At 48.9% G+C, this 23,804-nt stretch overlaps 1 long non-coding RNA gene across 2 annotated transcripts; it reads left to right on the top strand.

Moving 5' to 3' along the window:
* Nucleotides 1-50: 50 nt before the first annotated feature.
* On the top strand, nucleotides 51-18,123 carry LOC309639729. 2 transcript variants are annotated; one of them, XR_014251819.1, is made up of 3 exons: nucleotides 51-231; nucleotides 1,545-1,722; nucleotides 17,499-18,123. It is a non-coding gene; the product is annotated as an uncharacterized lncRNA (long non-coding RNA). The 2 variants fall into 2 exon arrangements; XR_014251820.1 differs by lacking the exon at nucleotides 17,499-18,123 and adding an exon at nucleotides 10,040-10,663.
* The last annotated feature ends 5,681 nt before the right edge of the window (nucleotides 18,124-23,804 follow it).

Genomic DNA, 23,804 nt, shown 5'->3' with positions numbered 1-23,804 from the left:
CCGCGCCACGGCGCCAACCAATCCTGGGGAGGGTCCCGCCCACCCTCGTGCCCCATTGGGGAAATTCAATTTGACGGCCTCGCCCCTAGTAGAGGCCCCGCCCATCACGGGCCTAGGTTGTACGGGTGTGCAGTCTTCGGGCCAATGTTCAAGAGGCCTTCGCTGGTCGGGTGGGTGTCGCCAGGAGGATGCAGCTTTGAGCCAAAGTCAGGGAGGGCGCCCAAAGCCGCGGTAAGTGGCCCGGGATTGTACTATTCGCGGAGCCTTCAGGACTGTCCCTCTCCGCCCTCCTCTTTGTTCGTGAGACCCTGTCCCCTCCCTCGACTCCGCCCCCTCCTCGCTTCAGTGCCCTGGCTTGGCCGCTGCCCCCAGGCTGCTTTCGGGACACCTGGTCCGGGTCACCTCAGAGCAGGGACTAAGTGCCCGGCAGCACCTTGACCCTACGTTGAAGTACCTCAGGGACCACCTCAGATGGAGCAGGGTCAATCACAAAACTCCCTTTCCCCAGCCGACACACCTTTGCACAGACGTTGACCTTATCTGTCATGCTTCTCGCTTCCAAGCCCCTCAGCGTCGGCCTCTTGCAGCGCTGTGGAGTTAAATAGGGAACACGAAGTCCAGAATTCAACAAATGGAGGAAACTGAGACCCAGAGAGAGCCAACATGCCCAAGACAACATAAGGAATCAACCAGGGGACCCAAGAGCTCAGACCCACTGGGGAAAACCACTCTGTCCCCTGTGATAGAGGTCAGGGTGCCTCCCACAGGTCTCCGTGGACATCAAAGGGAGTTGGAGCCTGGGAGGTGGGGTCTGGAATCCTGTCTGTCAAATAATAACAATAATAATATAGACTCATTTTTTTGTACTTGCCATGTACCAGGCATATAGTCCCTATAACGACCATTTGAGCCCAGGATTACTGTCCATTTTACAGTTGAGGACAACAGCTGATAGGTAGTGGAACTGTGGTTCCTACCAGCACCTTCTGAGTATAGACTCTGTGCTTTTAACCACTGTGATACGGGGTTGTGGGGAAGTGGTCTCAGCCTGTTGCTCCAGCAGAGCCCCTCAGCCCCACTGTCCAGCTCCTCTGTGGCCACCCACTACCACACCTTGCCCCCATCTAGAGTGAGTGCCAGTATCCACTCGGAGACTCTTTTAAAGGTGTCATCTTACTGCATCCCCACATCCCTGAGAGGTGGTCCCGTTTTACACATGGGAAAACCACGGCTCTGAGAGGAAAGAGGCTTGTTAAGGTCACACGGGAGGATGAGCAAACAGAGCCCAATTTGGGGCTTTAGTTCGAGGTCCCCTTCTCCTGAGCAGGCCCCATGTAGGCCCTCTCTGGTTAACCTAGATGTCATTTTTTTTTAATAAACTTTATTTTTTTATTTTTTATTTATTTTTATTTTTGGCCACGTGGCTTGTGGGATCTTAGTTCCCCGACCAGGGATTAAACCTGGGCACTTGGCAGTGAGAGCTCAGAGTCCTAACCATTGGACCGCCAGGGAATTCCCAACTTAGATGTCATCTTATTCTCCAGAACAAGGTTCAGCGCCCTCCAAAGCCAACTCGGTCCGATTCAAACCTCGCGCGCCCATTGGAACAGCCCCCTGGGGCGGGGCATACGTAGGCCACCTGAGTGGCGGCTCTTGGCTCCAGTGAATGGCCTGCTTCGTGCTAGCTCTGACCCCACCCCCCAGGAGGGAGGAACAGCACAGGTGAGTTTCTGAGAGCGAACTTTGTGTCACACACGCGCTCAGTAGTTCCTGGTAGTACTGAAGATAAGCATGGGTCCCGCCCCTCCATCAAGCCCTCAGGGCTGGGGTCCTCCTCCAGACCTACTTGCTTTCCCTTCCTATCTGAAAGGGGTGGGACGAGATGGTGGTGAAACAAAGATCAAAGGGCAGCCCAGTACGGTTCTGGAGAAGCTTGCAGCCACAGCACAGGAAGGAGTAAACGTCCCGTGAGGAGGGTCCTGGTGTTTACTGAGCACCAGTTGCATGCCTGACACGGGGTTTGCCCTGTTGCAAATTGACCACTGTGCAAGATAAGTATTACCCGGATTCTACAGAGGTGGAAGCTGAAGCTCAGGGAGGTGAAGGCACCTTGGCTGGTAATGGCATTCAAACTTGAGTGGAATTCTGCCCCATGCCAAAGCCCCTTTCCTCCACCTTGCTGCCTCTAGGATGGAGGAAATCTTGGAAGACTTCTTAGAGGAGGAGCAAACTGATCCTTGAGGAAGGGTGCAAAGAAATCCGTCCCACAGAGAAGAAGGGGAAAGACATGAAAGAGTATTAGTGGCAGGGGGACAGTGTGAATAAAGGCCAGGAGGTTTGTAAGTGGGAAAAGGAGGAGAGATGGGCTGTGGATGGAGAGGAAATGGGGATGGAAGACCTTCCATCTGTGAAAGGCCCTGAGTGACAGGTGAGTAGGGTGAACATGTCTTATGGGCACTGGGGAGGCCTGGGCCTCAGTCTGTCCATTTATAAAATGAGGAGCTTGGACTGGCTCACTTCAGGCCCTCCCAGAAAGTGTCCAGATTCCTCCAGGTCCAACCCTGGACTGGCAGAGTGGGGAGTGGCTGGAGCAGCTCAGGGGCCAAGGGTAATATTTTGCTCCAGTCTCTCAGTCTGAGAATAAATATTTTTACCAAGCTGGCAGTGCCAGATCCCTGAATCTCCCTGGCTTCCCCTCCCCCTCCCTGGGGTCCTGCAGAGAAAGCCCAGTCCTGGGGTCAGGAGGCAAGAGGAGTGATGTGTCTTAGGCCTGGCTCCAGCCCAGGCAAAGTTTTGTTCCCCTTGGAGCCTCAGTTTCCTCATCTGCAAGATGGGGGAGTTGTGGCCTGAGCTTTCTAAGCCCTCTCCCCACCAGACTAGACAACATAAAATTCCAAGACTTTCAGGGAGACCCCACCTTGGGATGTGCTCACAAGTGGCTGTGAGGCCAGCCAAGGCCAAGACCTTGGGCCTATGAGGGGTCCAGAGCCTGCTGGTCAGTGGGAGGGGTAGAGGGGTTAGAGCTGGATCAGAGTTGGGCTTGCTGTTGGGGTCTCACAGCCTGGTGAGAGTAGGGGGAGAGATGGTATCTGGACTCTAAAAGTTGTGGAGAAAAAGCCTTCACTTGCTGTTTGGCATGTGGAAGGGGTGGGGAAAGGCAACCTGGAGAGGGCACAGCATGAGAGCAAAGGAAGTCAGGTAGGACTCTGAGGACTTTGCTGGGGAAAAGTCAGGTAGGCGAGGCTGGAGCATGGGGACCCTGGAGGAGAAGAACTGGTTCTTGCTGGGTTTGGCTGGATCCAAGGACTGTGACCCTCTCCCTCGTGGGCAGAACTGGAAGCCCCCAAGGTCAGCAGCCACAGGAGTGGGGCTTGGGATCTGTTTGGCAAACCAGTTTGGCAAGGCTGTCTCCTCCATGATGTCATCCAGCTGCTGTGTTCTCTGAGAGACAGTGTCAGATAAACTTCCGGCCTTGGAAGAAAAGGGGGCCTGGCCCCAGGTGCTGAAGGATGGGAAAGGAGTGACTCTTCAATGTAGGAAACTTGGAGGCAAGGGAGCACTGGGAAGGAGAAGGGGATCTGAGATGCCCAATGGGCTGTGATGAACCCCAGGAGACCAGCCTCATGGAAAAAGGAGGGTTCTGGATGGGCCGGCCTGGACTTCTTATCACTTCTGAGAGTTCCCTGATGCCTGGCATAATCTAGGCTTATGGCAGCGGCCCTGTATAATTGCTGCCCAGTGGGTTGGAACCATAAAAACACATGAGTGGCAGTTTTGTTATTATCATGAACCTCACAGCTTGAACGTTGTGAGGTAGAACCATCATTATACAGAAGAGGAGACAGGCTCAACAAGGCCAAGCCACACCAGCACCTTACACAGGGTTAGAACCCAGAACTCTTGATTTTTTTTTTTGGCTGCATGGCATGGCTTGCAGGATCTTAGTTCCCCTACCAGGGATTGAACCCGGACCCCAGCAGTGAAAGCGTGGAGTCCTAACCACTGGACTGCCAGGGAATTCCCCAGAACCCTTGCTCCTAACCATGGTACCCTGCCATTTGGGATCTCTGCCCACATGGGGCCTTGTCATATTTCTTAACTACTTGTGAGCACAGCAGCTGAATTGTGGCATCATAGAGTCCTAGATGCCCACCTCGTGGTAATCTGAGTTCCAGAGAGGGCAAGGAACAGGCTTCAGGTCACATAGCAATTGGAGGTGGAGCCACTTGGTACCCCAGATCCCCAGCCTCCCCAAATCCTTGTTCCCCCTCAGGGCCTGGCACACTCAAGCATGAAATAACAATAACTAGCACATACTGAGTCCCTACTATGTGCCATTCATTCATTTATACATCACCACAGCCATGTGAGGTAGGTGCTAAGATTATACCCGTTTTATAGATAAAGAAACTGAGGCTCAGGGGGAAGTCACTTGTCCACGTTGACACTGCATATTGGTGGTAGGGCTGGGATTTGAACCCAGTTGTGTGTACCCTTTCCCCTTGGTGGACCCAATAGGCCTCACTGTAGGTATGAAGACCTCTAGACAGGAGGATGGTTGACCCCTTTGCAGGCTCCAGAGGCAAGCAGTGTCCAATTCATAGTTTTTACGCAGGCCTGGCCTTCCCGGGGCGGGCAGAAAAGTGCTGAGGCCGCGAAATGCTCTGAACCTTCCCAGAGGAGGCGGCCACGGTGGGAGGGAGTGTTTGGTGCAGACCTCAGAGCCAAGTGTAGACGTGGCGGCTGGACCCACTGCAGGCGAGGGAGGGCAGGCGGGGTGGGGCCCAAACCCAAACCGGCCTCCCAGCAGTGTTCCCAGCCATCCGCCAGCCAGGCCCAGCCCTGCCCGCCCTTCTAGCTCCCCATCTGGATTTGAGATGAGGACGCTGGGCCTAATAATAGCTGAATGGTAGCAAAGGCAGTGCCTGGAGCCTCAGCCAGTGGGGGGCTGGGATCCCCATCATCTCATGCTGGCTTGGAACAGGTTTCTGAACTTTTAAAATAATAGCAAGTGCTTATGAAGTGCATACATGTGCCAGGCATTGTGCTGAGGTTAGCCCACAGTAACTCATTTATTCCTCACAACAACCCAATGAGATAAGTCTGTCATTAGCTCTATTTGACAGATAGAGAAACTGAGGCACAGAGAGTTAAGCAACTTATCCCTGACTGTTATAGCAGCCTCTCATTGCTGAGCACACACGTCTGTCACAGGCCCTGTGCTAGGCACTTTCCATGTATTTTCCCATTTGAGGAAAATGCACAAGGCATCATAGGCAGATCATCATTTATTTAGATGATGAAAAAAATGAGACCGAGAGAGAAAAGGGACTTGCCCAAGGTCACATGGCTGCAAGAGGTGACTCAAACCCAGGACTCTAGAGAGGGTAAGACCTTGGCTTCTGGAATCAGATAGACCTGAGTACATCACTGGTGACATCACTGCTCCTTAGCTGTGTGGCCTTGGCAAGTCACATCACCTGCCTGAGCTTCTGTTTTCTCCTCTGTAAAATGGGGGTTTGGTTGACATGATGCTAACACCACCTGCCAGCTATTAAGTCCACTTTGGGGGTAGTAGGTCATTTACATCATGCATTTATGTTGTGCATTCTCTCATTCAGTTCTCACAACAGCCCCCAAGATGGGGACTCCTCTTCTCTCACACCTGTTTTATAGAAGAGAATGTGAGGCTCAGAGGGTGGAAGGGCCTTGCCCAGGACCGACAGCAAGTGAGTCAGGATTTGAGCCCAGTGCTCTGATTCCAGAGGCTGAGCACTTTTCTCTCTACACTTTGCATCCTTATACTGAGGCACACAGAGGGTGTGGGCTCTGCCTGCGTCACAGAGCGAAGTAGGTCTCTAGGGCCATCTGATGTGTAAAGGCCAGGAGGGGAAGGCCTTTCCACCAGCCCCAGGTCACTGCAGTCACAGCTTTTCCAGGCTTGACGCTCAAGGTGTTTCCTAGACTCAAATATCTGAAAAAATGCCCTGTTCTTCCAAAGGCCGGAGTGAGATCCACATTTGGGGGCCCCTTCCCTGGGAGGCCAGGGTGCTGGATTCCTGGTTCAGCTAGCAGAGGTGGGGAGGTTCCTTCTGGCCAAAGAGGACCAGTCTTCGGAGTCATACGGGAAGCTTGGGGCATGAAGAGAGCTTCAGGTTTTGCTTAAATCCTGATTCTTCCATTCACTAGCCACTTCATCTACCTGAACCTGGGAAGGAAGTTTCAAATGGGGGCACTAATACCTCCTGTAGTGGTTTGTTTGCAAAATAACTTCAGTGCTTTGCTTCCCTGTATGCAAGCCCCTTTGCAGTGTGACTTTGGAACTCCTCCCATCAGGAGATAGAGCCTATTTCCTCATTCCTTAAACCTGGGCTCAGCCATATGGCCTATTTTGGCCAATAGAATACAGCAGAGGTGACATTGCCTGTTCTGAGTCTGGACTGTAAGAAGTCTTGTAGCCTCTGCCCATTCTCTTGGAACCCTCCCAGCTGTCATGTGAACAGGCCTGGGCTATCCTGCTCAGGGATGAGAGACCACTGGAACAGGAATGAGCTGTCCTGGCTGAGGCTGTGCTAATCAGCCAGTTAAGACCAGAAGAACCTTTAGCTGAGCCCAGACCAAATTGCCAATCCATGAAATCATGAGCTAACTAAATGGTTGCTGTTTTTTGTGGGGTTTTTTTGTTTTGTTTTTTTTGGCCGCGCCGCGCAGCATGCGAGATCTTAGTTCCCCGACCAGGGATCGAACCTGTGCCCCCTGCAGTGGAAGCATGGAGTCCTAACCACTGGACCACTACAGAAGTCCCTGGTTGCTGTTTTAAGGCACTAAGTTTTGGGGTGATTTGTTATGCAGCATTATTATGGAAATTAATAACTGATACAGTTTCATTCAGTGCAATTAATGGTAACTGCTGTAACAAAACAAAAATCTCAGTGGCTTAACCCAATGATAGTTTATTCCTCACTCATGCAAAGTCTGATATAGGTCAGGAGTCTCCTAACCCATCTGCCTTGGAAGGCAGCTCTCTTCCAGGCAGTGACTCCCCAGGGCCCTCCCTGGAATCCATTCCTGAATCCTCTGCATGTGGAAAGGGAGACTAAAAATCAAGAGACTCACCCATTCTTAATTGCCTTGGCCCAGGGATGATATGTAATTTTCACTGGCCAGAATGTAGTCACATGACTCTGCTAACTGTAGGGCCCAGGAAGAGGAAACAGGTTGAAGAACACAAATCATTGGCTCTGCCACATTCCCTCCCTCACCAGGCACCATGAGGAGTCAGACAGTACCTAGCACAGAGTGGCTTAAATAAGGGGCAATTTATAGGTGAAGAATCTGAGGCTTGGGACTTCCCTGGCGGTCCAGGGATTAAGACACTGTGCTTCGGGCTTCCCTGGTGGCACAGTGGTTAAGAATCCGCCTGCCAATGCAGGGGACACGGGTTTGAGCCCTGGTCCCGGAAGATCCCACATGCCACGGAGCAACTAAGCTCATGTGCCACAACTACTGAGCCTGCGCTCTAGAGTCTGCGAGCCACAACTACTGAGCCTGCGTGCTGCAACTACTGAAGCCCGTGCACCCTAGAGCCCGTGCTCTGCAACAAGAGAAGCCACAGCAATGAGAAGGCCATGCACCGCAAAGAAGAGTAGCCCCCACTCGCCACAACTAGAGAAAGCCCGCGCACAGCAACGAAGACCCAACGCAGCCAAAAATAAGTAAATAAAATAAATAAATTTATTTTTTAAAAAAAAGACTGTGCTTCTACTGCAGGGGGCACGGGTTCAAAAAAAAGAAAAAAAAGATTATGGGGCTCAGAGAGGTTGACAAATTTGCCCAAAACCACACAACAAGTCAAATGAGTAGCTGTTTTGTGGTAGTGAAGGGCTCAGAACAGATCTGGAGTTGGACAGATCTGGGTGCAAATCCCAACTCTGTCGTTTCCTTGCTGTGTGACATTAGGCTAGTTACCCAGTTTCTCTGCATTTCAGTTTCCTCATCCACAAAATGGGGAGGGGAATAGTTCCAACTTCACAGGGTTAGGGTGAGCATTCAAGAGCTTATGTGTGTCAAGAGCTTAGCTCAGATCCTGGTACATGGGACCTACTTAATAAATGTGAGCCACCTGGGCAGGCATGATGCTCTTTCTCATCTTGCCAGGGTCAACAAATTTTTATGTTTTGTGCAAATTCTGTCCCTTCCTCCTACCTCTTGTGGTATGAATGGTTTTATTTACTTGGTTAAGAGAAGGAAAATTTCCCCCAATTGGATATTAGTTACACAAGCCTTTACAAGCACAAAGCCCCCAAACACCCATGGCTGTTCTGCTGACAGAGGTCTGAAATGATTTCATTATTGCTTCCTTTAGACTAAAGCTTGGCTCTGTAAAATGCATCCCCTTCCCAACCCACCCCTAGGATTGTCCCATCCCTGGGAACGGGGCAAGAGGGTCTGCAGCTAATGGGCTCCAGCTGGGGAAAGGCCAGGGCCAGGGCCAGAGCAGACCCTGCTGGGTGTGTGGTCTGGGCCTTATGAAAATTTCTGCCCAGCCCAAAGGAAAGGTCCAAGATGGGTGAGATATGGCTTCCCCTCCTTTCACCCCATTTAACCCATCTCTGAGCCTCCCTTTGAAGCCATGCAGACAGGTTCATGAGCATCATGGCGCTCACAGTCTGGAGGTGGAGACAGATTCAGCGAACAGAGCACCATATAAAGTTTTCATTACAGATTAGGGTCATTTCTGTTAAGTGGGAGCCACATGGCACTATGGGAGCTTGTACTGGCGGCCTACTTTAAATTATTTTTAAACTTTTGTTTTTGAAGAGATAATCCTGGGAGGTCAGAGAAGGTATCTCTCAGGAGGTAATTATGCTCAGATCTGGAGGATAAGAAGAAATTTGCTGAACAAAGAGTTGGTCTTGGGATGAGGGGTGGTGTTCCAGGTAAGGAACAGGTTGTGCAAATGCCCTGAGGCAGGAAGGAACAACCTCCAGGAACTGATGGAAGACTAAAGCAACTGGTGTTTGAAGGGTTAGGGAGAAGCGGGGTGCAAATGAGAAGAGAGAGGGGAGCAGGGGCCAGTCCCTGTGGGCAGGATTGTCTACATAATTTGTGGGGCCTGATGCAAAGCAAAAACATGAGACCCCTTTAAGAATTTCAAGATGGTGACAGTAAATCATTAAACTAAGCATGGGGCCCTGTGCAACTGCACAGGTCACACACCCAGGATGATGGTCCTGCACTTGGACCATTGTAAGAAGGAAGGACTTTGCTGTGAGGGCTGCAGGGAGCCACCGAAGGCTTCTGAGCTAGGGGTGGTAAGATCTGATTTGCATAAACCCAGGTGCTGTCTCACTATACCACACCTGGATGGTATGTGACCCTCTCCTCTCTGCACAGGTGGCCTGATTCATTTTCCTAAAATATTTTACTTGGAATCTCACTCTCCTGATCAAGAACCTGCAGTGGCTCCCACCCCCTTATCAGATCCGGCCCAAACTCCCTACCTAGACATTCAAGGCCTTTCATAATCTGCCGTTACCTGATTTAATTAACCTGCTATCAACATAAGGCTATGTGCCGAATCCCAGAGCTGATGAACTAACCCAAGGACTCATGGTAATTACAGGAGGCAAGGCAGGACCGGAACCCAGGTCTTCTGCGGTAGGCAACCCCCTGCCCTGGAGGAGGGTGCAGCCTCACAATGTGCTTTGTACCCCCCAACCTAGCACAGAGACTTGCACCAATAGGTGCTCAGTCTGTGTCTGTGGCAGCGAGTTCCTCCTCCAGGGCAGGGTATTTCAGAATCCAGGATGTAGTTAGTGTCCTTCCTGACTCCTTCTCTCCATCATCTCTATCTCTAGGCATTCGCCAAGCCCCACTGCATCGCCCTGAGCGGCTGGGGGTGGGGGTTGAGGTGCGGGGGCCGGGTCCTGCCTATAGACACGTGTTTGGCCTGCACAGCTTTTAAAAAGCTTTTCCAACTCAACGTTTAAAAATCAAGAAATTTCACATGGCAATCTGCATTGTTGTTTCTCTGCAGAGTCCTGGGCCTGGATTCCCCAGGGGAAGCCGCGTGCTCCTTAACTGGACCCTCCGAGGGGTTCCGCCCTAAGTCCGAAGTAAGACTGTGGAGTTTGGAACCTTGAAGAAAGAGCACCCTAGTTACCACCAAAGGCCAATCAGGATCCTGAAATCTGACCAATCAGATGATTGGCGGCGGGGCCATGTGGAGTAAGCCTCACTCCCAGCCTCTGCAAAAGAGGAGAGGAAAGGTTTTGCTCCAGTTCTTACAACCAGCTCCAACCTGCTGGTTGACTTCTGAATCCCTGGGGGCTGAAAGGATGCAGTGAGTGTTCCTCAGACGGGCCAAGCTGGTCCCTCCCACCCAGCCTTTGATCTTGCCCGTGCTTTCTGCTTGGACAGCTCTTTCTCCTCCTCATCACTCTGGCTGGCTCCTGAGTACCATTCAGGTCTCAACTCAAAAGTCACCTCCTTAGCAAGGCCTTCCCAGCGCACCTATCTGAAGCTCCAGGCATTACTCTGTATTGTATTATCCTTTTGTATTTTTATTATTTGTTAAATCATAGCAGTTATTACCTGAAATTTATGTGTTGCTGTTTGTTTTTTTTTTATTTTTAAAAATAAATTCATTTATTTTTGGCTGCATCAGGCCTTCATCGTTGGGTCTTCGTTGCTGCGCTTGGGCTTTCTCTAGTTGCCGTAAGTGGGGGCTATTCTTTTTTTTTTTAATTCTATTTATTTATTTTTGGATGTGTTGGGTCTTTGTTGCTATGCGCGGGCTTTCTCTAGTTGCGTTGAGTGGGGGCTACTCTTTGTTGTGGTGCGTGGGCTTGTCATTGCGGTGGCTTCTCTTGTTGCAGAGCACGGCTCTAGATGCCCAGGCTTCAGGAGTTGTGGCTCACGGGCTCTGGAGCACAGGCTCAGTAGTTGTGGCACACGGGCTTAATTGCTCCTCAGCATGTGGGATCTTCCTGGACCAGGGCTCGAACCCGTGTCCCCTGCATTGGCAGGAGGATTCTTAACCACTGTGCCACCAGGGAAGCCCGAGTGGGGGCTACTCTTCGTTGCAGTGCACGGGCTTCTCATTGCAGTGGCTTCTCTTGTTTTGGAGCTCAGGCTCTAGGCACGCAGGCTTCGATACTTGTGGCACATGGGCTCAGTAGTTGTGGCTCATGGTCTCTAGAGCTCAGGCTCAGTAGTTGTGGCACACGTACTTAGTTGCACCGCAGCATGTGGGATCTTCCTGGACCAGGGCTCAAACCCATGTCCCCTGCATTGGCAGGCGGATTCTTAACCACTACGCCACCAGGGAAGTCCCTGTGTTGCTATTTGGCTCCCACTAGATGTGAGCTCTGTGAAGGCAAGGACCAAGTCTGTCTTGCTCATCACCAAGTCCCTAGGGCTGCGAATGTGACATGGCACCACAGAAGAGGTTCAGCCCATGTTTGTGGAAAAGTGAACCACTGGACTCACAAAAGACCTTTCCCTGGAGGATGCCCATGACTCCTTGATACAAGTGTGGGTGGGAGCCGGTTGGCAATTAGGAAGCAATTAGTCACCAGCTAATTAATGCACAAGACAGCTTAGGGGCTGGGAGGCAATCAAGGGACTGAAGCCCACAAAGGAACCTCAGGTCTCTGGGAAAATATTGAGAGAGGGCAATGAGGAATCCCCGGGGTAATGTTTGAAAACCTCTTCTGTGTTGTTGAAGGAGATTTAAATGATCAGAAGCCCCCCAAAAGGGGACTTGGTCCCTTTAAGAAGCAGGTGGGTCTAGCCAGGCTCTGGTGATGGGGCTGGAAGAACTGGCCTGTAAAATAAGCGATGGGATGAGGAAGAGTCACCCTTTCCTACTTGGGGGATTTACCTTTGGATATTAGGAAAGGTTCTTTTGTTTGCAAATACCAGAAACCTCCTAGACTAACCTGAGTTAAAAGGGGACTTTATTGGGAGCCCATCAGAAGGGGTATCAAGATTATAAAAATTTCAAGGTAGAAAGAGGGGGCCCAACAACTCATGTTGTTTCCGTTTACTCAACATTGTTTTCTGGTTTCCAGAACCTTCTGATCAGCCTGTGGTCTGGAGCTTTGCATTCAAAGTGTGGTCTGTGGAGCAGCAGCTTTGGCATCTTCTAGGAGCTTGTTGGAAATGTAGAGTCTCAGGCCTTGCCCCAGACCTACTGCATCAGGATCTGTATTTTAACAAGATTCTCAGGGGATTCATGTGCACATTATAGTTTGGGTGCATGGCCACAGGAATCAACTGGGTAATGGTGGGGACGGTGTCTCTTAAACCTGAAGGTTCCTAGGAGAGCTGCTGCCTTGGTGGTCTCCATGGGATGGTTGTTCCCCAGGGTCCACTGGAGAGAGGGCAGTAAAATCGGCAATCTTGAGCTGCTGTTACCGATTCTTGCTCGGGTGCTAGCTGGGCGGGAGTCCAGCCCACAGCAGCCTGCTCCTCAGGTAGGAGATGGTCCTGGGGAACCCAGGCCTGTGACTTGCCAAGGAGGAAACTACTCGGGACCCTGGAGGGAATGCCCTGTATGCTGCTGGATTCCTACTTAGGGGACTCTATTTTGAAGGGCTCATCTGCTTGGCTGAAGGAAGGCAGAGGGTGGCCTGGGCTGATGTTGGAGCTGGGACTTTCAATCTGCCTGCTCTGATCCTGGCAAGCAGTTCCTAAAAAGCTGCCCTCAGGGCATGGAATGGAAATAGCCGTATTGACTCTGCCCAGTAGGAGTTCCAAAGCACCTTCACCTCTTATCGTATTTGATCTTCCTAATGATCTTGTACAAAGGATGTAAACAAACAGAAAAACAAAACCACCAGTGAAGCATAAGAGTTTCCTGCCTTTAAAAAGGGTTAAGTGCAACCCAAGGAGTGTTGCTACTTAACTTGTACCTCCCTCTTGGTTTGTTAAAATCCTGTTCTCAAATTAAGGTGCTGTTGGGTTAGGAGGTTGGATCGTGGGTGAGCTCATCCTCTCACATTATGAAGTTGTTCATTTAAAGTGTGCCTATATTGGGATTCCCTGGTGGTCCAGTGGTTAAGACTCGGTGCTCCTAATGCAGGGGGCCTGGGTTCGATCCCTGGTCAGGGAATAAGATCCCGCATGTCCCAACTAAAGATCCCGTGTGCGGCAACTGAGACCCAGTGCAGCCAAATAAATAAATAAATAATAATAAAAAAATAAAGTGTGCCTATGTAGATCTCTCAGCAAGACACAAGTATGCATGCAGGCTTATTCAGTACTCTCTGGAGCTCAAGAGTTTCCCTTTTAAGGCCAAAGCATTATTGAAAGAAGGCAATTCCTACTTCTCTCACTATTTCTCCCACTGGAGAAAAGATCTCCCGCCTGCCACCCACAGGTCCCAGGCATCACACGGCATCTCGAGGCAGCTCCCAAAATTGCATTCAGATGCTCCAGAAGGAAACTGTCAGCCTCTACAAGGCTCACCTTGTGTCTCCAAAACTTATTAAGTGACATCATAAGTAAGGCTTGGCAAACAGGATGAGGGAGTCTGGCCAGTGAGGACAGACAGAAGCCTGTGGGTATGGATGCAGGCAGAACAGAAATGGAGACTGGTAATAGGTGGAGGTGAGGACAGAGCTGAGTGCCTTGGACAGAGAATGAACAATCCCAGTTAGCTTTACGGAACACTTTCATAAACATGGTCCTCCACTATCCTCAGAAGCCCTGAGTGGTAAAATTTAATTATACCCAGTTCATAGATGAGGATCCTAAGGTCCTGAAAGGTCATCAAGCTACACAAAACTGAGCCATGCATCTTAGACCAGTGCTTGGTTCATAGTGGGTGAATAGTTGATGTTTGTTGAATAAAAGTAGAAAGTGTGCATTGCATAGCACCTTTAAAAAGAACTGTAAATGATGAGAAGTTTACATTTTTTGCATAGTCTTAAGTATCTCCCCACAAGATACTTACTAATTACAAAGGAACCCTTTATAAGAGAAACTTGGCAGGCACCTCCTTAAACCAGGTGATCAATGTTAACTTCACTAGTAATAAATCACGTTGACAAGATGAAGCCCTTGTATGCTGTACTAAGAAGGGCACAATATTACTCTGTGCTATTCTTGCCAAAAATGCATAATCTCGATCTGATCAAGCGAAAACCACGAGACATCCAAATTGAGGGATATTCTGTAAAATGACTGACCAGTACTCTTCAGTGTCAAGGTCATAAGAGATAAGAGAGACTGAGGAACTGTCACAGATTGGAGGAGGCTAAGAAGACATAACAACTAAATACAAAGTGGGATGCTGGATTTGATTACAAGGAAAACTGGCAAAATTCAAATAGGTCTGTAGGTTAGTTAATAGCATTGTATTAGTGTTGATTTCCTGGCTTTGATAACTGTACCAAGATTAGGTAAGATGTTAATATTAGGGGAAGCTAGGTGAGGGATATAGGAGGTGAAGAGTTTAGGAGAGCTCTCTGAACTATTTTTCCAACTTTTCTGTAAGTCAAATTATTTCAAAATAAAAAAAAAATTAAACTATAAGGTAAATTTTATATGTGAATTCTAAATTTAAAAAACTATACATGCACCCCAATGTTCATAGTAGCATTATTATTTTTTTTATAGCAGCATTATTTACAATTGCCAAAATATGGAAACAACCTGTGTCCATCAACAGAAGAATGGATAAACATGTGGTATATATATATATATAATGGAATACTATTCAGTCATAAAAAAGAACAAAGGACTTGGAAGACAATACACTAAGTGAAATAAGTCGGGCAGAGAAAGATAAATACTGTATGATATCACTTATATGTGGAATCTAAAAATACAACAACTAGTGAATATTACAAAAAAGAAGCCAACTCACTCACTGACATAGAGAACAAACTAGTGGTTACCAGTTGTGAGGGGCATTATAAGGTTGGGGGAGTGGGAAGTACAAACTATTGGGTGTGAGATAGGCTCAAGGATATACTGTACAACAGGGAGAATATAGCCAATGTTTTGTAATAACTGTAAATATAACCTTTAAAATTGTATAAAAATTTTTTAAAAATTAGATAAACTCTAAAAATCTTGACAAAGTAAGGCATTAATATATAGCTCCTTTGGATGACACCTCTACCAGTGCTCACTTTTCTCTTCTAATTTGAGATAACATTTTGAATCTCTGTATATTCCAGATTATTCTTAGCTCAAATGCCACCTCTTCCAAGAAGCTCTACTTGATCTCTACAGCTAGAAGTTGTGCCTTCCTCCCCTGAACTCCCACACCACCTTATTTGCACCTCTGTTAGGGCATTTATCACCTCCATGGTGGACATCTATGGTATCATCCACCCAGCCTACCTGCCCAGCTCTTTTTCCTCCTGCTCCTGACTCCAACCATGATGTTCTCACAGGAGCTGCCATGTTGTTACAGACCCCACCCCAAGCCACAGTTGATTGGTCCAGGGGTACACATCTGACTCTGTTGGGCCAATCAGACACCTTCCAGGTTCCCCCCACTGGAACTGAGAAGTTAATTGGTCTGTCTCTGGTTGCTGGAGCCATGAGATATGAAGTTGGAGCCATGAGATATGAATGTGGAAGCTGTTAGCCATTGTGTTCTCTGACACATGGAGGAACCCTGTCTGCAGCTAGAGAGAAGATAGCAAACACAGCAAGAAGGAGAGAAAGAGAGAGAGAGCTGATTCCATCTGTTTTGTTCTTTTGTTTGTTTTTATTTTTGGGGTTTTTTTGGTGTAAACAACAGATTTATTTCTCACAATTTTGGAGACTGGGAAATTTGAGATCAGGGTGCCAGCCTTGTCGAGTTTTGGTGAGGTCCCACTTCCTGGGTTGTAGACAGCTGCTTTCTCACTGCCTCACTTGGTGAAGAGCAGAGGGAGGACTCTGATTCCATCTGTTCTTGAAGTTTTCTGTCCTTGCCAGGAGTGGTTGGTTGGTTGGCCCTGCTGTCTACTACGTAACCCCCAGAATCCAATCTTCCAATAAAATCCCCTTCCAATAAATCTTTCTTTATTAAGGTAGCCAGAATAGTTTTCTGCGGCTTTCAACCAAAAGATACTCAATGAATATAACTATTCTGAGTTATATGCATAAATGTTTTCTCTCTCCCATTCATCTGGAGATTGCCAAATGCCCATCTTAGATACAGTTCTCCCTGGCCTGCAACTAGTGAGAAAACTAGGACCATTACTTATAAAGATAATTTTCAAAAATTGCTAAATTCTGAGATTAGTCCTTATTAAATTTTATGGTGACAGAAAGTAATGCTTTATCTTTCCTTTTCTTAAATGCTCTTTGACAAATAACAAAATGTTGGCAACTGTGTGCCTCATCTGGGGAGAACACTTTACTGGAATGTGAAATCGTAGAGTCTGGGGAGCGCTGTCCAGGTATTGATTCCTCTGGCAGGGCCCTTGTCTGGCTCCCAGTACAGCTCCTGGAATGGGGTAAGGCAGGAGATGCCTCCAAAAATGAGTGCGATGAGGTAACGGGTTTAGAGAGTCGTTCTGGTCTCCTGCCTGTCACGAGGAGATGATCTGATTTAAAACTATTGCAGCTTGTTCATTCATTCTTTTATGATTTTTCAAAGGAAACCTAATTTCTTTATATATTTGCATAATGTCCCACTAGCCCTGCCTGACTTTCCCTTTCATGCGGACCTCAGATTAATTTTCCCTTTTATCCTAATTGTCTAGGAATGGCTTGGCTGGGAGGAAAGGTGAGGGCACCTGTCTCAGAAAGTGGTCAGCTCACTGTGGTAGGGAGAGAGCACTGGAATGGGAGTCATACAGCACTGCAGTCCAACTCTGGCTTCCCCTCGGGCTGGTTGCAAGGTCTCAGGCAACTTGCTTCATTTCTCTGAGCCTTGGTGTCCCCATCTGTGAAATGGGGATGATATCTAGCCTACCTTCTGCACAGGACTATTATGAGGGGCTGAATAAGGCTTTGGCAGCAGTTTGGAAATTGGACGTGGAGGGAACAGGTGCCAGGTATTGTTTTACAGGAGCTGTCGGGGGGCCTTGGGTGGGGAAATGATTAAGAAATAGAAATGGGAATGTAAGAAAGTGCAGGGGAGTGGCGAGGTGCTTCTAGCTAGTCCTGGCTCTGTCTATTACTTGCATGTGACCTCACCTCTCTGTGCCTCAGTTTCTTTATCCGGAAACCCAGGTCCCACAGTCAGGAGGTAACTCTTCCTGTTACCTCACGCTGGGCGTCAAAGTATACCTAGAGCTGGGAGAGAGAGAGAGGCACTCCAGGTGGAGGGGTGTGCATGAGCAAATGCTTGGAGTTAGGAATTACTGCAGCATGGATGAGAAACACTGGTCTCACGTGTTTTGTTTCATGGGGACAATAATAATATTTCTCTATCGTGATGAGAATTAAACAAGAAATGCAGGTAGAGCACTTAGCACAGACTGGCACATAGCAAACTCAGTAATGGTGCTTGTCCTTACTGCTCTTGTTTTATTTTACAGATAAAGAAAACAGAGCCTCCAAGAGGTGATGCAGCCGGCCCAGTCACACAGCCATCAGTAGTCGAGCAGGATTTGAACCCACATCTTCTGACTCTAGAGGCCAGGCTCTGAACCACTGTGTTACAGTCACCCCATTCTGGGGCCTCTGCTCTCGACCCCAGCTGCCATCCTGACTCAGCAACTGTGGGTGGCCTTGCTCCGGTGCATGGGCAGCAGAGCCAGTGAGAAGCCTCCCAGTTCCTTGAAAACCAAATATGGCCAGACCAGGCCCTCAAAGGCCCGACTCCAAGGCTGGTCTTGCTCTTGCCTGCTCCTCTGTGCTGTGGGGCCCTACTCCCTGTGCAACCCCCTGGCTCTGCCCCAGGGGACTCTGGGAGAGCCTCCATCCAGAGGCCCCTCCTCATAGGATCTTGTTGAGCAAGTTACTGAAGGAGAACACGTGAGACCAGTATCTCTTCCGTGCTGCAGTAATTCCCAACTCCAAGCCTTTGCTCATGCAGTCCCCTCCACCTGGACTTCCTCTCCCTCTCTAACCCGCTCTTATGCATTCTTTGGGGCCCAATGTGAGCTATCAGGAAGGGTTACCTCCTGACTGTGTGACCTGGAGTAAATCTCTCATCCTATCCGTCTGTCTGTCGGTCCGTCCATCTATCCATCCATCCATCCTTCCATCCAGTGGGCACCTACCTGTGCCAGGCATTTTACATAGAGTCCTCCTTTCAGACTAGAAGCTCCTTAAGGATTGCAGACCAAGTGTAGAAGATAATTGTTCAACTAATATCCATGGGCCAAGTCCTGTCCTTACTACAGTCCTGGCGAGGCTCTTATCATTATCACCCCCTTTTCACAGTTGGGAAGACTGTACTCAGACAGGGGAAGTACAAGGGACTCAGCAGAGATGAGTGGAGCTGAGACTTGAACCCTGATCTGTTGGACTCTGGAGGCCAAGTTCCTAACCACTAGGCAGTACTGCCCAACTCCTAATGGAGGGAGTTGGTGGTGAGAGTCAGGTCCTGGGAGACCACTTCTCCTTCAGTTCTTGGCTCCCCGAGTAGTCCCCTTAACACAGCCTGAGGAAGCTGTACCTTGCCTACCTTCCTATTCCGCACCTCTGTGACCAGAGCTGGTCTGACACTTGCCAGCGTGGCTGGGAGAGCATTAATTTTTTCCCTTGCCTTCCTCTGACTGAGACTTTGAGAATGCCTGTCCCATCTCAGGGCCTACAAAGTCCTTTTCAAGGTCACCAGCTTCCTCACCTCAGCCCTGCAGGGGAGGCAGGGCAGGGAGGCTTTTCCTCATAGTTCTGATGGGGGACCTACAGCCCCAGCACTGGTCATATGCCACATCAGGGGGTGGCCCAGCTGGGCCTGGAATCTCTTGTTTCAAGGAACGGAGCCATGGTATGAGGTACTTATGAGTCTGACAGATTCCAGCTCTGCTACCCACCAGCTGTGCAGCCTTGTGGGAGTCCCTTCACCTCTCTGAACCTCAGTCTCCTCCTCTGAAATATGGGGACAGTGCTAGTACCCATCTGAGTGATGTTGGGAGGATGAAATGAACTAATGCTTGTGAAGCACTTAGCCTGGAACATAGTGGGTGCTCAGACAATGAGGTTATTATTGTTCTAAGTGCCTAACACAGAACATCAGATCAGGAGGCTCATCCAGGCCAAGGGTAATAGCCCCTAACATTCCTTTATCACTGCTGTGTACCAGGCTCGTTCATCAGAACAACGTCTCTATAATTGTGCCATTTTACAGCTGGGGTAACTGAGGCTCAGAGAGGGAAAATGACTTGCCCTAACTCCCTGCCCAGCAAGGGGAAGAGCCCAGGCTTGGACTCAAGTCTATGTCTATAATTCAGCTCTGATCCACTGTGCTGGATTCTCCATCTCCATCATGCTAAGGCCCAGAGAGGGAAAAGGAGTTACTCAGGGCCTCACAGCAGTTGGGGGTGGGTCAGACCACGCTGGGGAGGACATTTGCATCCTGGCAGCTCCACACGGGTCTGGATAATTCTCCAGCCCTAGGATTAAGAGTGATACATTCACAGTCTTCAGAAGGGTCTGGGGATCTAGTCCACAGTCTCAGGCTGACCCCAGATCCTGTCTTCCCCAGACACCCCACGACCACCCCTTCCCCACCCCCAGCTTTCTGCATGGGCCCCCCCTTTTTAAAAAAGATCAGCTGAAACCTTTGGCCAAAGAAAACTCGTTGATGCCCACAACCAGCCAGCCAGGGAGAAGGCTGCCCTGGAATGTTGGAGGGGGTCACCAAGCTGTTTATGAGCAGGCCAGCAGAGAAATAAGGGCAGCTACCTTTTTTGGGGAAAGCCATGACTCCCTCTGTGGGAAAGGATCCAGGGCAGGCCAGCTCAGAGGAGGCTTCGGCCTCAGTTTCCCCATAATCACCACCACGGCATTTATGCGGTATAAATAACTTCAGCTATTGATTCAACAAATATTGGTTGGATGCCTGCTGTGTGCCAGGCACTGCCTGCTTAGGGCATAGCAGGGACAGAGCTAAGCCCTGTCCTCCGGGGTTGACTTTCCAGCAGAAAGCAGTCTCTCAGTAAGTCTCCCAAAGAGCCAGAGGCCGGTGGCCCAGGCCCACAACCCTAGATCAATACTCTTGGGGCTGGATGGTTTTCAGAATTCAGAATTTTGGGGGATCTTAAAAAGTGATTGGGTGGAGTCTGGGCCCACCCGTCTCCAATCAAACTTATAGATATTGCTATAGTGAGAAGTGTGAGTGTTGACTCTAAGTGGGATGAATAAAAGTTTGGCACAGCTTCAGTCCATTTGGGTCAGATTTTGCCTCCAAATGAGTTTTCTTTGAGTATACAGAAAAGCCCTTGGTTGTCTCGGTGTTCTGGACTATGGTGTTGAAGGTGGGTATTGGGGACCTGATTCCTCTCCCCGTTATACAGATGAGAAAACTGAGACTCTGGGTAGAGGAATCACATACCCAAGTCCCCGGAGCAAGCAAGTGGTGGGTGAGAATGCAGGTCTCAGTGACTCTAATTTAGGGCTTGCCGCCACCAGGAACCCTGCCTGCGAGAGAAGCTGAGTAGAGAAGGCTCCTTGGTCAAGCCTCAGAGGCCCAGCAGCCAGTTCTGCCAGGAAGGAGTTAAGCACCACCTGGGCCTCCGCCAGGCCTCTGCACCGAGTCTCCTTGCAGGGCCTGCCTGTCTGGGGCCTGTTTACCAGGCCACGCTTGCATCACCGGCTTCGACGTGCTGTGCAAACACACTCACATTCTTGGGTCATGAGAAATGCACAGTTGTGGTGACATCATGCCCAGAGAGGAGGGTTTTGCCAGCCTCCTCCTGCCCACAGTCAAAGCTGTTTAATTAGCACTCTTAACTGGAACTCTTGTCTTCTTATAAAAACCAACTGGAGAAACTCTTGTGGGTGGAGGTGATGGGGGTTGGAGTGTGTGTGTGTGTGTGTGTGTGTTTTAAGGGATAAAAATAGCCCATCTGGGACTCCTTTTGGGGTATTTGTGAGTATTAATGCACCACTGTTTATATTAAATCTCTGTCACACTGGACATTTTCGTCTGAATTTGGCTTGAAGATGGGACCAGAGAAACAACCCATGTCTTTTTGTTCCCTCTAGTTTTTCCTTTGGGAGGGAGACACGTAGGCCAAGTGAAAGGGCACTTGGAAACCATTTAGACTAATTTTTCATTATATAGCCAAGGACAGGGAGGCCCAGAGAGGACAGGGCCTTCTCTGAGGTCACACAGCAAGGCTCCGTGTTCCCACACCCCTTACATACATTTTACAGCACTGCCCTCAGCCCCCACTTTGGTTTTGTGAGTTGGTTTTTCAGGGTATTGAAAAGAGAGATGCTTCTGGCTAGAGCTTCCTGGCTGTGTTTGAGATCAGAGTGGAGGTGATGGTGGGGTGGTGATGGTGGTGATGGGAACAGAGAAGAGTGATTGAGCCCACAGGAGACCTCAACCTCACCCACCTACCTCCCCAACAAAACCTCCCCTAGGGTTTGAAACATCTGTTCCTCCCCCAGACAACCCCAGCCTCCTTTTGCTGCCTCTTCTCAAGAAATACTACCCCCTCACTGGCTTCCTTCCATGACTATTGAAGACTTACTTCCCACCGAGGGGTGCTAGATTTTTAGCAAATGAAAATAGAAGGCACCCAGTTAAGTCTGACTTTCAGATAAAAACCAAATAGTGTTTTCATATAAATATGTCCCATGTAATTTTTTTTTTTTTTTTTTTGGCCACACTGCATGGCTGGTGGGATCTTAGTTCCCCGACCAGGGATTGAACCTGTACCCTCAGCAGTGAAAGCGTGGAGTCCTAACCACTGGACCACAAGGGAATTCCCTGTCCCATGCAATGTTGAGACATAGAGTTATCTGGCAGCCCTATTCCCCTTCATCTGTGTCATCATTACTGTGGCAGACACTCTCGTCTGTCTTCCCATCAGCCTTCCTTCTCCTTCCTCAAGAAATGAACCCTGATTTTGTCTGGGGTGGCATTGTGTCCCAGGCAATGAATCATGATTAGTATAAGCTAGTCCTGACAACTCTGTTCTCCTTTGCTTTCCCAAACTCCCCTGCAGTCAGGGATGATCTGGTGGCTGCAAATTTTTTGACACCCTCCTTTTCAAAAAGTAGAAGCTCACCACCACCCCCCATCTTGAATGTAGGCTGGACTTACTGACTCATTTCAAAGAGTGACTTCCAAGGCTAGGTCATAAAAAACATTGTTGCTTCTGCCCTGCTCTCTTCAATTACTCATTCTGGGGGAAGTTAGCTGCCATGTTGTGAGAACACTCAACAGCCCTGTGGAGAGGCCCACGTGGGAGGAACTAACAGCCAGCACCAACATGCCAGGCTTGTAGGTGAGCCCCCTTGGAAGTGGCTCCACCCCCAGTCAAGCCTATGGATGACTACAGTGTGGTCCAACATTTTGACTGTAGCATGAGCCAGGGACATGCTCGTATTAATCATATTTTTTATTTTCTATATTTTATGATGTTTCAACGTCTTTGGGAGCCTTGGTGTCTGGGAAGACACTGCCCCTCCCAGGGCTAGCTAGTTCCTAGAGACAGTAAACAACTTGTCAGTGAGCCCGCCTTTCATGTACAAACCAACCAACCCTGTGTCTATACCCCCAACCACCTCCTTATCTAACTCTCACACAACAAGCCAATATTTCCTCTGCCATAAATCAACCCAGGGCCAGGCACTGGACAACTAGGGACAGCCCCTGTGCCCCAAAGCTCACTGGAATTATTCAAACTAGCCAGCTCTAAGCTGTTTACCCTGCCCTGCCTTGCCCCTTCTGCAGAAACCCCAATAAAGGCTATGCTCTTGGACTTCTGTCTTTCCTTTCTGCCTCCTGACTGACACTGGTGCTTTCCCCTGTGGCCCTGCATGGCACAGTATGCCTCCTGTTTCTAGGGGAACTGTAAGTAACATTAAACTTTTCTTTCAATGGCATTGACTTCCCCATGTTGTCACACAGTCACCTTTATAAATTGAGTCAGGCACAGATCACTCCTGAGAGATCCTGATCTAGAACCACCTAACTAAGCCATTCCTGGATACTTGACTCACAGAAAATTCTAGAGATAGTAGATGTTTATTGCAGCAGCTAGGTTTTGGGTAATTTGTTTTACAGCAATGGATAACTGATACAGATGGTCATGTCACCTAGTTCTGGCTAATGAAGCTTTCTTGATAAAAGGATCAGAAAGGAGAGAAGAGCTCATGGGAATTGTTACAAGGATGATGTAAGTTACAGAAGTGATAGCCATCCTGGGACCATGAGGTGCTGAAATATAAGGATGAAGGAGTGAAAAAGTAGGAGGAAACTGGGTCTTTTATGACATTGTTAAGCTGGTGGAACAACTCTGTGGTCTCCTGCATCCAGGTTTGTAGACAAGCAAACAATAAATATCTTTGTGGTTTGAGCCACTGTGTCATGCAACTTGCAGCTTAATGCATCCCTAACTGATAGAATCAGCATACACAATAGCGTCTCACTTAACTGGAGTAACTCTATGCAATGACATCACTTATCTAGAATCTGAAATGAAGCTAAAAGGACAACTGAGCTTAAAGGACAAAAGCAGCACCACAACATCCATACCAAGCACCTTATTCTTAGGTAAGCTTTCCTGGCCTTAACTCATAGCCTTTTTACTCTTACTTTACATACAATTCTAACAAGCTTTTCTTTTTTCTTTTTTTGGCTGCACCATGTGGCATGTGGGATGTTATCTTAGTGCCCTGACCAGGGATCAAATCTGCACCCCCTGCAGTGGAAAAGC

Source organism: Balaenoptera physalus (genome assembly GCF_965194825.1).
Source record: "Balaenoptera physalus genome assembly, chromosome: 12".
NCBI classification, from domain to species: Eukaryota; Metazoa; Chordata; class Mammalia; order Artiodactyla; family Balaenopteridae; genus Balaenoptera; species Balaenoptera physalus.
This window is presented reverse-complemented; position numbering and strand designations above follow the sequence as displayed.